The sequence below is a fragment of the Drosophila serrata genome, unplaced genomic scaffold (genome assembly GCF_035046125.1).
Source record: "Drosophila serrata isolate PLE 108 unplaced genomic scaffold, ASM3504612v1 contig_275, whole genome shotgun sequence".
Lineage (NCBI taxonomy): Eukaryota > Metazoa > Arthropoda > Insecta > Diptera > Drosophilidae > Drosophila > Drosophila serrata.
Window position 1 is genome coordinate 2,652,372 of NW_028257173.1, and position 13,969 is coordinate 2,666,340.

The 13,969-nt window shown below is 35.8% G+C and overlaps 1 long non-coding RNA gene across 1 annotated transcript; it reads left to right on the plus strand.

The window, feature by feature from the left end:
- Positions 1-11,669: 11,669 nt before the first annotated feature.
- Positions 11,670-12,993, plus strand: LOC147643403 (uncharacterized). The gene is made up of 2 exons (XR_015272196.1): positions 11,670-12,013; positions 12,074-12,993. It is a non-coding gene; the product is annotated as an uncharacterized LOC147643403 (long non-coding RNA).
- The last annotated feature ends 976 nt before the right edge of the window (positions 12,994-13,969 follow it).

Genomic DNA, 13,969 nt, shown 5'->3' on the forward strand with positions numbered 1-13,969 from the left:
TGTACGTATCCTGCCTCTGTCCAGTATCTCCGCCCATAAAGACACAAATGGCTGGCATAAAATACAAGCCTTAATGCTTTAATAAAATGCCTCATGGGCTTACACACTCACACACATGTTATTCAATTGCCTGCAGGTCCTGCCAATGGAATGAAGAGGTCCTGGCTACACCAACAAATTAAGCATTGACTACAGTGTCCGGTGAATGTGAATGGAAACCATGGTGGCCAGTGAGGAAGGAAGGCAGCCCCCTGGCATATACAATAGCACTTTAAGCACAGTTCAGGCTCAACACTCTCTGCCCTGAAGTCTCCTTGCCCCTAACCACCTGCCAATGTTACATTTTACTTGGCCAACAGTTTTTGTATTTACTGGCTTAATACCCAGTAGCAGGAAAGTTGTTAAGAAAATAGAGGAATTATATGTTAAAGGAGAATGAAATCTTGTGTAAAATTTCTTGATCAATTTTGACATATTTTATAAATATGGGATTATATAAAACATTACAAAATGTTTACACATGTTAATCTCAAACTTATCAAGTAGAAATCGATGCCTTTTAATAATGATTTGATTCATGTTCGTATTATAACAAATACCCATACAATGATCACTTCCGCTTCTTTTCCTTTTCATGATACATTTCACTTCCTTTTCCTGTTGTTACCTCCTTTTACTATTTTATGCTTGTTCGTTTGCCCTTCATCTGCTGCCCTCGCATCTGTTCTGCACTATTTTCTTGTATTTTTTTTTTTGGGATGTTTACTAATTAACCGAAACATGCGCTCCTTGTAGTTACGCCTTACTTTGGCACTTCCTTTGTTCCACACACACATACACAGCAGTGGGGTGTCCTTCGGCAGGCATTGATGAAAGGTCTGGGCTTTGTGTGTGTGTGTATTATTTTGCAATTAACAATCTGCGCCTCAAAAGCAACGCCCAAGCACTTTTGGCTTTAGGAAAATAAAGGAAAACTAAAAGACAGCAGTAACTTTTCGGCTTAAAGGCTTCTTTTGGTATACGAATTTTTGTCTCACTTTAATTGCAAATTTGCTAGTTGCGCATACGCCCCGTGTGTCCGCTGTTAATGAGCTGATAATGAATTTATTAAATTTACCACTCGTTTGCATTTTATAGCCCAGTTGAGTCCATTCCATAGATAAATTAACTTCTCGTTTATACATATATATATTTTTTTAGTGGCACTGCAACTATTGTAATGAGCCAGCGAAATAATTTATTTATTATTTATGCAAAGACGAGCCATGTAAATTGATCCGAATGTTGTTTCACATTTGCTCCCATTCCTTTATCGTTGTTAATTTATGCACTTTGTTTAATAACTTTAATGGCGGCTGGAAATGTGGGCCATAATAAATCAGCATTTATACGAATGAACTAACCACTGCAGTTGAAGCAAAAAGAGTAAAGAAAATGAAAATTAAAAGTTAAAAACTAAAGCAATCATTAGTCGAAGTTGTTGACTCCCTTTCGGAAAGTTATAAAACAAAATAATATAATTTTTTTGAATTCCCATTAATGTTTATAATATTAATATTTAAAAATATCAATACTATTTAATTTTATTAAACAGTAATAAATATTTTCCATTGAGCTTAATCAGAAGATGTGTACTTTTTATCCAATTTTCATTGCACACTTATAAACAAATTAATATAGATCCCATTTGCGGTTGCCGTTTCAGCCATAAATAAAATAAAGTGAAAACAAAGCATTAAGCGAAATACAAATTAGGTGAATTATATATAGATATATATATATATATATAAACATGGATGTGTGTCCTTTCTCTGCCCACATTTAATGTTTAATTCTCTGCCATTTCCCCCATTCCCCTGACCACCGTTGATTACCCTCTATAATGCCACAAAATTTGTAAACATTTACTGCTAATTAAATTTAAATGCAATTAACTCGAGTGCTTGATTTGATACCCACTAAAAACACATAGTTTTTTGCTGAAATAAATATACACATATATATATATATCAAATTAAATATAAATATATCCTTTTAAATGGTCGTTTTATTAGGCTAAGCCCTAAACATAGTAATTAACAGCATGATGGGCTTGAAAATTCATGTTTGGCCTACCAAATTGTTGTTTAAACGTTGATTTAAATGGTTCAATGAACCAAAATGTGATGTTTGAACCCAAAATAGTTGTGGCATTTTATACAAACTGATTTAATTTATTTGTTTACAATGGCGAGATTGCTTGTAGATCTTGACTATCAAAAATAAATATATATATTCCATTTAAAAGCATTTATTCAAATGGTTAGACCTACAAGAATATAGCTATACAATGTATTTGTTTAGCTAATTTAGTTGATTTCATTATGATGCATTCTTAGTCCCTAGAATGAGAAACGATGCCTAATAATTATTAAAAAAAATATAACTAACTTACTATATGCAGTATATTTTCTTTTAATATTTTATACTTTGACCTTTATATTTTGTAAAGGATTTTGCAGGCATTGATACCACCGTTCCTTTCGAATATTGTAGTGCTGGAAAATAGCATTATCCCTTTTGTTGGCCAGCAAGGACAATGGGGCAATTGTCTCATTCAAGGTATCAACATTATCTGCCGCATAATAAGCAGTGGAATAGCCGCACCCAACTACCATTCGCTCTGCGTTTATTATTTATTTATTTAAAAATTTCCGCCTAGTCGCCTAGTCTTTCTATTTTCCTTCCCCCTACCCCCGATACCCGCTTTTGTGGTCCAACCTTTTTAGCCACTTTCGTTTTAATGTAATCAAATGAACGTGCCTCGCATTATACTGTTGCCAATAAATTTCACGAGGCAAATAGATGAGAATTGGATACCGACTCCCCCCTAGGTTGGTTTGGCTACTACTTCTGGTCCTTGCCGCCCACGGGAAAACCTCCACCTTCTACACTGTTAGGAAAATTCGGAAGCTTAAATTCAGATGTATCTTCTAAGGTTATACTATAAGACTACTATTTTAATTCTAGTTACTATATTTCTCTTGGGATACATTTTAAACTCTTTGTAAGTCTCTAAATTTTCTTCAAGTGCACTTTCCCCAATTCTTAGCCAACTCCCACGAACAATAACAATGAAGCTGGCTTCGATTCTCTCAGTTGCTATTGTGGAAACGCCTTTTTCTTTCGACCAACGTGTAAAATTGAAAAATTCTCTCGAGTGGCCAGGAGAAGAAAGAAAAAAAATATATACAAGAAACAACCGCAGAGTCCTTGAGGAGGCTGTCATGGGGTACGAGGTTTTTTTTTCATAGGGAGCTCTGGCCTCTAGGGGTCCTGGAGGGGTGGCAGCCTCTCATATAATTGAAAGGGACAACACGTCGAGGCGAGGCTATTAGGTTTCTCCGCCCCCTTATCATGGCTCTTGAGACTCGGCGGCTAATGGATTTCGCACTGGATACAAATATATATCTCTATATATATACATATTGTATTTATGTATTTTTCGTTATAAATTTATGTATTTATTTTCACTTACAGTCCAAGTACTCGGAAAGCAGAGTGTAAACAATGCCGCACAACATTTCACTTCACATATCCCGAAAGCGGTTCGACGGCTTCCTTCCCCTCTCTTAACTGCAAAGAACTGGCCATGGACAATATGCAAAATAGCTGAGTGGGAAATATTTCTATTATTTATTTACTCACACACTCACCATTTGCATTCGTCTGTTCCACACACACACACACAGAGAGAGATTCCCTGGAACGCGGGGGGCGAGAGTTGGGGCACAATGAAGCGTGCGGAATGTGTTTAGAGGGAGTTTTCCCTTTTTTTTCTGTGATGTTTTTTATTTTTGTGTCCCTTGTATATTTTTCATATTTTACACTTAGCCAGAGTCCAGCGGCAGGATCAAGCAGCGTCCCTTTTGTCAAAAAAAAGTGAGGTATAATATATTTTATGGGGCGTGCAAAAACTAAAGATTTCAATAAAAAAAATGTTCATTCTATTTTAAATGAAATTATACAAGTTTTTAAAGTTTCAAAAATTAAGAGATTTTACTAATTACTCGTTTTGTGGCACATTTTATTGGATCTGATTATTAAAATTATATACTTTACCTTTTAAACATATATAAAATCTATGTTTATATATTTATTTATATATTTACCCATCAATATTGTTAATTTATATTATTTTATTTATTTTATTTTATTTATTTATATTATTCATATTATTCAAATCTTAATATTTTCATACATTTTATTGTTACAAAAGTGATTCCCCTGAGGCGCAACAAAGTATGCTACGAAAAACTCAAATACTCCATGCACGCGCACACTCGAAAAAAAAGAGGGGAACGAGGCGGCACAACAGGCAACATTGTAGAGCAGTTTTCATTTTTTTTTTTTTGCGTTTAGGAACTCTCAATTGAATCTTGATGCACGTGCCCTGGCACTGGGCCCAAATATAATTCCGGGGCGGACATAGCATAGAGATGGCATCGCATTCAGGCCATGGCACGGGCATCCCCCTGGGGTCCCAAAGGGTGCTGGATACCAGCTCTCTGGCCTCATTCCCTTTACACTCCACGCATCCCAATTTATTCCATGGAACGAGAGGGTAACTGAGGATGAGGCCCAATGGGTTTTTTGCTTCTGCTTCTTCTTGTTTCATTCATAATAATTTTTATTATTGTTTAACGCTATCCACACATAGGAGAAGGGGTGTGCTCTTAAGTGGGGGCTATCCCATATAGATATAGCCCAGGGGCTCAGGACCATTTCATTCAGTCCATCTATTAGACCAAATGTATCCTGCGTCCATTTTCTCCCCTTTTGTCCTTATTGTTGCTCTTGCTGTTCTTCAATATTTATTTTTTTTTATTTTCTTTATTTTGCATATTTTCGTATTATTTGTTTTATTTATGGGCCCATGACTCTGATAAATGGCCGCAACTTCATCCTTCGTCCTGCCCACCTATCAACGTGTTGATGTGATTTCTTTCTTTCCTTCGGTTACCCCTTAAAGTTTTGTCCAAGAAGGGTTGTTTAGGATTTTGGGTAGGTTTGTTGGTAGATGCGACTTTAAATTAATTTTTAAAATAATATGTACCAATTTAAGAATCTCAAGAAGCTGTTTCTACTATATAAACGGATCTAACTGAAAAGAATGACTTTAACTGTATTCTTTGTATTTTAATGAAATTGTATTTTTCAAGCTATTGTTTCAAATTTATTTAATCACTATTAATTCATCCTTGAACTATGTTTTATTTGCTTTATTTTATTCACTCCATAATTATACATTATTCCATCTTCTATATTTTCATTAACTTCCACTGCACAGTATCTCCGAGGTGCACCCCTAAACTTAAACATTCCTTTCGCACATTTTTTTTCCTCTGCAAATTATTTAAATTTCTTATGCAGGCCCTCGTTCAAAAGTGAGTGGTAGAATGGCACAGGATAACAAAAAAAAAAGACAGAAAGAAGAAGGATGCGAAATATGTGTGGGTCGTCAGGAGCAAATTGATAGATGTCCTGTCCGTCCTGCTCGTCCGTTTTCGAGGACCCAAAAGTGGCAGCTGCTCCGTTGTCTACAAAAGAATTATGATGGCTAATAACAGGTCTAAGTGGTTGCTCTCTGCGGTGTTCCATCAAAAATCGCATACAGCTGCTAACCGAAAAATGCAATTGATTCTACATTTGATGATGGTATTTGGTGGAGAGGCACCCAAAAATATAAATCAAATATAAAAGTGCAATGCAGAAATGAGTGACAGCGAGATGATTTATCATGTTTTGCAGCAATAGACCCACCGCTGTTTACATTTTGGCATAGATTACTTTTGGTCAGATGCAATTAACTAGGAGTCTCTGTCTCGACTTTATGTGATGCATATTTTGTTAGTGATTGTTCGGGGGTGCCAATGTCAGGACATCCTGGTACCCATTTCCTTTCGTCCTGTGCAGTCTCCTCCTGCTCTCCCATTTGCATCCTGCCATGGCTCATCACGCTCGGCTACGTTTTCATTTTGGTTCAGTGTGCAGCGAAAAAGTTTTCCCTATGACAAAGTTTTGTATCTGCGGATACTCTCGTCCTAACATCCCTTCGTTGCGAGTGTTTTATTTAATTTCCAGCACGCGGCCATTCGCGATTGCAATTCAAATTCACATTGCAGCGGCATTTGGAAAAAGGATGGAGTTAGGATGTGGGAGTGAGTGGCTTTGCTTTGGCTTACTAACTTTACACCCCCACAATTTTTGTGTCCATCAAAGCCACTGGTGGTGCTTAAATTGAATAACTATGACTGCCTTTTCGTTGAATACATCCAGCAAGTTTTAAGTTAACCATAGATTATTTATAAATTACTTCATCGATTGATGGAGTTGAAATGGTTGAAGATGCTAAAGAAATCTGGGAAAATTGAAAGTTATTGATGATTGAGTTTAATTGTAACTTTTGCTTAAGTATGAAAAAGTTTTGATGGGGTTTCTGTATGACTTCATTTGAATATATTTTGGAAAGAACTAATAGAAGTTTAGCCTGTTGAAAAGTTTTATATTATTTGGTATAAAAAAATATATATCTTTCCTTTTAAAGCTAAAAGGATTTTATCAAGCCTTTTTTAAGAGCGTTACGTTTCTTTAATTTTTAAATTAACCAAACCTTATTTTACCTTATAACTTAGACGTTTAATCGAATCTTGAAAGAATTTGTTAGAATTATTTAAATTATTATCATGTAATTAAATGTTTCTATTATTTAACGTGATGTCTAACATTTCACTTGGACAATTTGCATTTGTCTAGCTAAGCGACAGCCGGCAATTAAGCTCAATCCACTCGCGAGACAGAGAGAGATGGAGAAACCTGTTAAGAGAGAGATGGGGAGATGTGCTAAGTGAGAGAGAGGGGAAAACTCGACAGGCTTTTGAGCCATGGCACATAGTGTCTTGTGTTCTGCTGTGGCAATACCACTAAATGTCCGCATTCAGCCCACAATCTGTTTGTCTATATAAACTTGACGTTACTTCGCTTTTCCTCACGAATTTCCCGCTCCTTACTGCATTTTCCGCCCCTGCACTGTGGACTGTGTGTGTGTTTGTGTGTGTTGGTAAATATGCCCTGCGTCTGTTTGCTCATGTTGCGCTTTAATTTATGCCATCCAGTAGCAGTGGCAGCCTCCTGTGCTCCTGTATCGTTATTCCCATTTTCCTCCAGCATTTTCCCACTTGTTTTCCACCCCCTCCTCCCCCACCGATCCCTCAGTGTCTGTTTGGTGAAGCAAAACCTATTTTCTTTGCAGCTGATTGCATTTTATAGCATTGCAACCTGTCAGGCTAACAGCTTCAAACTCTCAACTCCTTTGGCCCAGGAATTTTCAGCTGCACAGCATCCCGCTTTTCCACGTTCCCCTCTCTCTCTCTCTCATAGGAAAGCATCTCCCCATTCCCCTTTTCTTTCCCCCTACCCAATGCTCTATGAATTTTTTAGCACACCTCGCGTGCTCCTCCTGAACAGGAGTGAAGAAGGGAGAGGGGAGTAAAAGCGTGGCAGCAGTAGAATAAATAAAAATTTATTTAGTGGAAAACCTACGAGTTTCGGTGCACTGGGAAAAAAAAGGGAATCTTTTAGTTACTTTTGATTTTGTTAAGAAAAAAATGTAGATAAAAAAATAAGAAATTAGTTTAATTATTTGTTATGTAACAAACTTCTTTTTTTATTTGTTTAAAAGCATTTACTAAAAATAATATAAAAGACTTTATCTGTAACCCATAAAATAAGATTAGATCTAATAAAATATTATATTTTATTCCATATTATATATATCTTATTCTATTTTATATTATTACACATAATTTTCAATTTATGTAATGCTTTATATAACAATTTTAAGCTGAGGGTTCTCCGGATTAAAAAACAATTACAAACAACCAAATTAAAAATTCTTTTAAATTTCCATACATTCTAATTAAAAACTGTATTTTTCACCTCATTAAAAATTTGTTTTAATTTCTTACTTTACTCTTAATTTTCCACTCTGTATTTTATGAATGTATATTTGTTTACCTGCCATTGGTTTGGCTTCAAAATTTATTGGCGCAAATCAGCTAACAATAAGCGTGGAAGTTTTTCCGCCCTTAGCCATAATTTGACTGGAATTGTTAGGGGTTTCCCCCTCTGCGCATTTTCCTGTTACCCCATCCCCCCCCCCCTTTTTAAATGCCCGCCGGCCACTTTTGCTGACACCAATTTTCTATTTGTTTGTGTTTCGGCCCCCATTCCCCCCATTCCCCCCTTGGAACCCCTTCTGAATTCAGTCTGTTTGTGTGCCCAGCACCGTTATGCGATTCAAGTTGCGTTTAATAGTTAATGCAAAGCTTTTAAGCACCCAACAGTCGACAACAACTGCAAGTCGTTGAGCGGGGGGGAGAGGAGAGAACATAAAAAACATACACAAAAACAAATACAAAAGTATATAAAAAAATGTAAGGAAAAGCGAGGGCAAGAAATGCAAACGAATTTTAGGGGAAAACCCTTAGCTTATACTCTGTACACTAAGAATGGTTTAAATGTGTAAAGGAAGTTATTAATTCTAAAGGGTATTATGTTAGCTAATTAATTAAATTATGAACTAATAAGAACCACCTATTACCTTAAAAATTAACTAGATCAGAAAGGTTTTAAATAAACCTATTTATAATGAAAGTAAAACAATTATTGATATTAAAACTTAATTCATTTAAATACCTTTAAAATAACACATTCTATTCTACTACAATTTATTTAAATTTAACCCTAATCAAATAATTCAATTTATTACTACTGAGTTCATTAAATACCTTTACAGCATCTGCATTTTCCCCTCTGTTTTCTGCATTGTAAAATATATATTTTTTTAAAGACATTCCCATTAACCGAAACCTTTTCTTAATTCCTAAATACCCATTCCAACTCACCTTCTTTTGTGCCGCTCAACTGGCTCTAACTGTGGAATTAAATTTTTAGTATTTTCACTTGCAGCAATGGAAGAGACGGAAATTCTCGTACTTTTGCACTGCAACAAGGCGAGGCAAGTGCGGCATGTAATTACATTAGCTTTTATTTCTATTATGCGCTCATAACGTATTTTTTATTAATGCAGCATTCCATTAGAGGAATTAATGGCGAAAAAAAAAAACTAAAGGAGGGAAACAGAAGCCAGCGTGGACGGGTAATTAAAAATGATCGGAAAGTTGAGCCAACATAATGATGTGCTTTAGTGGAACTCGAGAGCAGCTGGGCAGTGCCAAGTCCCAAGTCCCGTGTCCATTGCCCGGTGAAAAGCCGGACCAGAAACACTTCTGCTCATTGGGCAGAAGGGATGACCCAACAAGTTGTTGAGTGCTCAAGGACCTGTAACTATATTTGGGTCAACGATGTCGGGATACCGTTGCCAGGACAAGTACAAAACCTATATGCTAAAGCAATTAAAAGGATGATCTAAACAAGGGTAAAGTTATATAGATAAACACCTTAGCAGATAATTAATTTAAACTTTCATTAGTCTGATTATTATTCCCAAAACAAATAAAAACAAATCCAATGAAAGGGAAAAAATCTCTTCGCAAAAATTCGTTTACAATAACCATTGCGTTAGCATTAAAATTTCATTTCATTTATTTTTTCATGCCACTGATAAAATATTGAAAACGAAAAATGACAAAGGCCCCAAAAGTCAACCTGAACCCCAATGCAATCAAAGCCAAAACGCACAATAGAATATTTTTTTTTTAGGAAAAACGCAATTCGACCAACTATTAATGTATAAAAAATGCAATTCTATGGGAACTATTGCCGCATTGATAAACCAAAAGATTTTTGATGAACTTGCCAAAGTTTATTAAAAAAACGACAATGACTCTCTCCCTCTCTCTGTCCCCAGTTAGCCACCTAATATTTTATTCATTTCATTTTGACACACAAAAAATCCATCTAAAAACGGAGTGTGAAAGTGCGGTGATAGAATGAATTGTTCAATTTCGTTTATTGTCAACGATCGGCCAAGTGTGAAAATGGTTTTGAGTTCCAGTTTGGAATTTTATTAAATTCTTGTGTCTTTCGTTTTATTATTCTTATGAAATCACAAAGTCAGAGTATGCATATTTTTGATAGACAAAACAGAAAGTTTTGGAAAGAAAGAAAATAATGGAAATAAACTTAATTTGATAAACTAAAAAAGAAAAATGGGTTTATCTTCTGGAAAAAAAATATATTAAAGAAAACTAGTGCAAATTAATAAACGAATTGATGAAAGTCTCTTACTGAAATCATGGCCTCTCAAAATGCCTAAAATTATACCCTAGCTTGGTATTATCATTTTAGTCAGAAGCTTGTAACGCTGTGAAAAAGTCATATTCGACCATATATAGTATATATATTCCTGATCAGCATCAATAACATCATCATCGATATGGCTATCTCTCTCTCAATGTGTATCTTTTTCTCCCTATCTCTCTATGCAAAACTCTAGTGGTACCTCTCTCCCTAGCTCTCTCTGCCTCTTTCTAAAGATCTGTTTCTCTTTCACTCTCACTTTCTCTTTCCTCTGGGACTATAAATAGAGGCACTACTGCCGCTCCGGCCTCAGTCTGTCCGTGGCCTCCCACCTGTTAACATCTATAGTGATAGTGCGTAGTGATAGTGATTGCCCTTCGACCCGAAAATTATCACGTGGCCAATGCAATACATCTGGATAAACAGCAGAAGAAGAAGATCACCATGACCATGAGGAGTCCTATTGGAGTCATCAAGAATATATCTCTACACTGGAAAGAATTACGCAATGACGATGGAAAGATAACCGAGTGTCCTCTACTGGGGTAAGTTTTAACCATTCAAAGTATTATAAGTTCACTCAGAAGCTTGCAAAGATTTATTAACCTGACAAAAATGAACACAAAACAGTTTTCCGAATTGAAATTAATGCATTTCTAGCTTAGTTATGATCAAATAATATTTACACCAGTGCGTATAAGTAATTTTTTGACTATATTTTAATATAATTATAATATAATTTTAGTCAGAAGCTTATAGCAATGTGAAGGAATCGTTTCCCATAAATCATATATATTCTTGATCAGCATCAAAAGGCAAATCTATCTGGCCATGTAAGAAAGAAAAAAAAATTCAAAATTTTTTAAAAATTTTATAAGGCTAAATTACATTGTTAAAATATTCAAAAATTTTCAAAATTGTATTCATTTTTTTAAATTAGTTAAATGAATATGCAAATTTGCTATACTAAGAAAAACTAACACAGAACAGTTTTCCGAATTGAAATTTATTCATTTTTAGCTTAGTTATGATCGAATAATATTTACACCAGTGCGTATACGTAATTTTTTGGGACTGCTGTAAAAAATCCATTTTTTAATAATATTATATTAGTCAGAATATGACTAATGATGTGAAGGAGTCATTTTCGATCCTATAAATCTTAATTAAAATCAACAACCGAGTCGATCTATCCATCTTAGGCAGAAATGTTTAACTTTGATTTGATTTCTTGAATAACTTCTAATTACAAATTAAATTGGTATACTTACAGACATAACTTTCTCAAGAGACCGCTTAGCCGTGGCACTTGTGTTAATCAGCCCAACTAACTTAAGCTTATTTGCTATTGAGAAATCCGCTTTAGATTGGTGGGAAATTGTCTGGGAAAAGGCGGACCTCTGCAAATGGCAGCTGGCAACTTGGCCCGGAGCAACTTGGGCCCGTCAAAAGTTTTTGGCCAGAGCGTCAATGCTATCGTCATTTTGCTTTGACTGTGCACATGATTATTACACGCGCTCGTACGCACAGACACACACACACCTTACACACAACCCACACACACACACACACACACACCCCATACACACACACTGTCAGCCCGGCAGGCTGATAGACAGACACATGCAAAGTTTGAACCGAAAAACTTGCCGCAAAAAGTTTTTTAAGTAAACGAAGAGAGAAAGAGAGAGAGAAAGGGAAGCCGCAAAGGGTAAGAAAAAATTAAACTAAAAAGCAAACTTTAACTTAATGAAAATGCAATATTTGCCAGGCTAAAAGAAGATCGAGGGAAAAGTTTTTCCAGCCTGCCGGCAATTTATGCACCAACGTAGGCCAAGTCATGGAAATCAAAGACGACGAATCGAGTTTCAGTTTTCGGTCACTGATTTATGTCTTACAAAATCAAAATCGGAAGTAAAATAATATTGTTTAAAGCAAAATTGAAACTCTGTTGATTATGGCAGGAAGAAGTATTAAGAAAAAACTCCGAATCATTGAATGTCCCCAAAACCAGAGAAGCTATTCGGATTTAAGCCAAAGTGAGATGGATCGAGTGAATTCAGCTTTATGTGAAGCTGCCAACTTTGGGAGAAAACGAAATGGTACAAAAGAACGTGATTTAGGGGAAAGCTGTCCAAATACCTTTGAATCAGAACGCTCTGTTAGCTTTAACCCGGAAAAATATGAAGAATCTGAAACGAATTCGAATTCTGAAACCTCAAGAAGCGAGAATAGCGACTGTTCTACCATCGATTCAGAACCATATGAGAAATCCGCAATGGAATCAAATTTAGAACCATCAAAAAGAAAATATTGCAACTGGTTTACCCTAACCATCGATCGGGAAAATCGTCATCGGTTGGAAAAGGCCTTGAAGTTACTTGAATTCGTTGAGGGAGAATACAGTAACAATGACAGCGAATGTTCTCTGAGCTCAGAATCATCATCTTTAAGTCTGAATAATAATAATTATAAGAAATGTAATAAAAAGACCAGTACTCCAAGAATTCAAGCCTTGAAAGATCAAGCATGTAAAATACATAAAAAGACCTATCTACAACAATTTCAATTTGCGAGAAAAAAGTTTTAAGAATCATATATGAAGAAGAAACTGAGTTGGCCCTAAGAAAAAAATGCTTATAGAAACAGAAACATATATGAAATAATAAATATTTAACATTTTATAAAGAGGAATGTATTGTATTGATCTTAAAAACAAATTTTATGGAATTTTAATCAGATAATCAGTAAATATTTATTTATTTCATTTTTTTGTTAATTTAAAACAGAAATGTTACCTTTCCTCATTTAATGCGTTTCGTTTAATTTCTTTTCATTTGAGTTCCTTAAAGTTTTACCTTAACCACAAAAACTCACTGTGTTCATAATTTAATCATTATTTTTGGTAGCAAAAATATGAAATCCCTTTTGTGATAATTTCTTGTCACATGTAACACTTTTATGCATTTTTTATGCGTCTTCTCATAGTAATCAGTTGCTTTTTTCATGTGTCTACCCAGTGGGGGGAGTTGGTAGAAAAAAAGGGGTGCCGCGATAATCCAAATCTCATTACGCGCAAGTCGTACTTAAGATTAAAAATAATTATTTCAATTTCTGTGCCAGGCCATCGTCACGTAGTCGCACAGGTGAGCGCGAGGGAAAGCGGAAAATCCTGGAGGAGAGAGAAAAAAAAAGTGAAAATTCAATTAGAATGCGCCAACTTCATGTGAAACAGGCAGCCAGGCGAGTCTAACTGTCTGGCTCTGGAGTCGGCGTCTCTCTGTCTGGCTGCTCCAAACCGAAAATGCAATGCCGGCAGGTTGGATTACAGGTGGAAAATGGGGTGGAGGTTGGGTGGAAAATGTGGGGTGGGGGTGGGTGGTACTGGAAAGGCGCCACCATAGCGTAATCCTTTTGCCAGCCTGCGAGCAACCACAATAATTTGATTTTACCTTGCTTTAACTTCATGAAAAAGTTTCAAGTTTTTTTCTCCAACACACACATACACACACCCATCGTGCTGCTGATAAAGTTTTTAATTTTGCAGCTGAAACTCATTTAGCGCAACGAAAGTGCGAAGCTGCGGCAGCATCAGAGGATGATACGTGTTTTAGGATCGTCTGCTGCATATTTAATGGCATCGTTCTGGCCCCAAAAAACACGCAAG